Raw genomic sequence first — 3,596 nt, forward strand, 5'->3', positions numbered from 1 at the left:
CCGGCCATTGCGCGGCCCCCTGCCGCGGAAGGCGCTCCGGACGGGCCAGATCCGCCTGCGCCCCGTGCTGCCAGCTCTTCGCTCCGTTTGCCTGCGCTCTGCCTTCAGGGAGCGATAACGATGGTAACAGCGGTCAGGAGCGTCCTTGCCCGCAGGACTTCTTCTCTCTCGCTGCCTGGCTCCGAAATTGCCTCCTGTCGGACATGCCGACCTCCCCTACGCGTCCCGGTCCCGAGGTCAGCCGCACCCCTGGCTGCTCCGCGGCCCTTCGACGCAAGCTCATTTGTTTGAGGGCTGTTGGGGTTTTTAACCTAGAGCAAAACGAACACGGAGAAAAGCTGTCCCGCATGGAGGCTCTGCGGGTCCGGACGCCGGTTTCAGGCAGTTCTGCGTCACGCTGACGGCATCGCATGCCTCTCCAGCATCGCGGGAGGTATTTATAGCATTTCGAGGTCTTTTGTGTGGCGTGAACGCTCGAAACAAGGCAGGCAGTAAGTGCTTTTACCTTCCGGGGGAGGCTGTAAGAGCCTCAGTGCTGCATTGATCCGTCCCGGGGGATGTGCATTGATTACTCCCTCCCCCGGTGACTCTCAGCGCCGGATTCAGTTGCTGGCAAAGGCACCGGCAGCGCCCGCAATCGTGACATCGTGACCTCGGGCGGCGCGGCGCGCCCGTAGCATCCGTCACTGCGTGTGCTCCGCAGCGATGGAGGGGAGTCCGTCGTAGGCTGCAGGTGAAGCTCAGCCCTCCAGGCAAGCCCTATAAAAACCTAGCCTGGCGTTAAGCAGATGGGGAGCTGAGGCTTGGGTTTTGCAGAACCAGTCCGGAAACAGGGGCGATGTTCCGTGACGCTCAGGGCGATGAAACGCGGCGTTCGGGGCGGCTGCTGGCTTGGGAAGGGTCTGCAGAGCCAGCACCGGTGGCTGGACGAGCGTCGGGTTTGGAGCCGAGATTGGGTTTGCCTGAAACCATGGGCAGGGACGCAGCTACCTGAGCTGATTGCACGCGTCTCTGTGCTCCGCATTAACCCCGCCGGCTCGGGAAGCGTGCACGCGTTTGGTTCGTTCGCGAGAACACCGGCACCCCCGTGCCAAAGAGCCAAAAACGCAGCGCACCGCGAAGCTCGGACCAAGAGCCGAGCCTGGAGGGGGGATGCTGTCACGCGACGGCTGGTTCTCACCCAGCAACGCCTCTTGGGTCCTGACCGAGAGAACGACGCGGGGGAAATAGAAAGCGCTAGCGACGCTTTCCTGAATAAAACACAATTCCTCTGCGAAATGCCCTGCAACCGGTCGCTACCCATTTTGAAGCCCGTGGCGGGAGTCACAGAAACCCGGATGAGGAGGTGCCGCCCCCCGGGCTCGCAGTTCCCTCGGCCGAGCTCGCCGGTGCCGTCGGCAAAGGGGCTTTTGGGGTGGGGGGTGGGGGTTCTGCCCAGTGTTGCACGTCTCTGCTTCAGACAAATTGCGTAAAGCCTACGAACCCTTGTTCACCGGGCTGGAACGCGGACCTCGTGCTGGCGGGACCCAGCAGCAATGTCCCTGATTCCATAAACACCCCGCTCATGGCTCTGTGCGCTGCGCTGCCGAAGCCGCCGGCAGCGGGGATGCGGGAGCGGCGTCCGGCGGGCGCGTGGGCGGCTCCGAACCGGCCTCAGCTTCCTCGACGCTCTGGCTGATGTGCTCACCGGGGAGGTGAAAAAATGCTCCTGAGGCTGCCGGATAACGCGGGGATCCCAGGAGCGAGCCTCCTCCTTGGGCCAGGTTGGTTCTTTGCTCCGCTCTCGGTTCGGTTGCGGAGCCCCGGGCCATCGCCGGCTGCAGGCTTGGCAGCCTGGACGCTCGGCTCTGGTGCAGAGAAACGGGAAGGGAAAGCTGGGGAGGAGACTGGCAAACTGGGAACAGCGACAGGAGAGCAGAGTCTGGGTCCACCCGCCTCGAGCCCCGGTTCCCTCTGTGTTCCCAAGCGGTGACATTGCCCGTCCCCCCCACCCGCAGCGGCCGTGGCCCCGTTAATCCTCCAGCACGGGGCCCCTGCCGCAGGGGTGAGTTACCCGCCGGCAAGATTCACGGCACCGCCGCTCCCCCCGGTAACTCATCATTCCAGAGCAACGTGCGGCATTGCGATTTATTCCGGCTGTAAAACACAGGGAGGGTAAATCACAGAGGGAATAATCATTTCTTGTCTTTCTTATAAATCAAGCCACATCTGAAAACTTCTCCTCTGCCTTCCCCGACGGGCTGGGGGCGGGCGGGAGAGAGAAGGGCGACCCTTGGTGTGTGCAGGCACCAGGACCTGGTGGTGGCTGGCGGCAGGGCGAACCTGCTCGGGGGCTACCGGAGTTTTTGGCGTGCTTCCCACGCCGCAGACGCCACTCCAGGCACGGGGCCGGGGGTCTAAAGTGCGTACATTGAAATGACAGCTCTGACAGCGATTCCCTCCCTGTCCCCGTCGCCGTCCGTGCCGCCGGGATGTTGGCCGTGGGACAGGACGGGATTAGCGTGTCAGATGGCACGCTCGGCGGGATTAGCTTTCCTTCCCCGCGGATGGATGGCGCAGCGTGCCTCGCCGTCCGCAGAGGCAGTCGCTGGCAGTGAGGTGGGTGTTGGTCTCTTCTCCCTGGGAGAATGGCCTCAAGTTGTGCCAGGGCAGGTTTAGGTTGGACACCAGGAAAAATTTTTTCAATAAAAGGGCTGTCAAGCACTGGAAGGGGCTGCCCAGGGAAGGGGTCGAGTCCCCATCCCTGAAGGGATTAAAAAGCTGGGCAGACAAAGTGCTTAGGGATAGGGTTTAGTGGTGGGATGGCAGGGTTAGGGGAATGGTTGGACTTGATCTTAAAGGGCTTTTCCAACCAAAGCGATTCTATGATTCTATGATTCTAAGGTCCAGCCTGGCCAAGCAGGGCTCCCCTCCAGCCCGGCGGCTCAGCCCGGCTGCTAGAAGCCTGAGGCAGGAGATGGGAATGAATGGAAATTCCCCAAGCCCAGCCCTTGCTCTATTTTTTCCCCTTAACAACTGAAGTGATTAGAGTGAAACTTTGACTTGATTAGCGATTATTGTCTGGGTGCGCGGGTTCCTGCAGCCCTTTCCTTTTCTTGCTTTGTTTGTGAAAAAACCACTGGCAGGCAGTTCATCCCTGATTTAATGCTTGGGCGCTCTGCTCCGCGCCCATCTCTCTCTCCCTTCCCCCCCTCCCCATGCTTAAAATAATCCAATTATTGTTTTACTTGTGTTTAGGGGTACAAAGCCAGGACCCCGGCGGTGTCCATTCCCCTCGACCCGTACCCCCGGAGGGCAGACAGGCGTGCTCCATCCCGCGGGGGACGGGGACGAAGCTGCAGCAAGCCCCGGTTACAGAGCAACATCCAAAAGCAGCTCAGCACCTCTTCCTCCCGGGTCCCCGCTCAGCAAACTCCTTTCCTCCTCGAGCTCCGAGGCAGCGGAGGCTTGGTCAGAACCATCTCTGCAAATTGTTGGCATCAGAATAATTTCTGGAGGTCCTGGATGAGCTCAGAGCTGTTACTAGTTGGCGATTTATTGCCTTCTTTCACCCCCCAAGGGCTCCACCCCAGGTCGGGTCTCGTGGCCGTGGCTTC

The 3,596-nt window shown here is 61.0% G+C and overlaps 1 long non-coding RNA gene across 1 annotated transcript in view; it reads right to left on the reverse strand.

The window, feature by feature from the left end:
- Positions 1 to 322, reverse strand: part of LOC118452825 — a 9,407-nt gene extending 9,085 nt beyond the window's left edge. The window contains exon 1 of the long non-coding RNA XR_004842682.1: positions 312 to 322. This is a non-coding gene — a long non-coding RNA (uncharacterized LOC118452825). The remainder of the gene's footprint in view (positions 1 to 311) is intronic.
- Positions 323 to 3,596: the final 3,274 nt, after the last annotated feature.

The sequence above is a fragment of the Egretta garzetta genome, unplaced genomic scaffold, assembly GCF_000687185.1.
Source record: "Egretta garzetta isolate BGI_Z169 unplaced genomic scaffold, ASM68718v1 scaffold110, whole genome shotgun sequence".
NCBI lineage: Eukaryota > Metazoa > Chordata > Aves > Pelecaniformes > Ardeidae > Egretta > Egretta garzetta.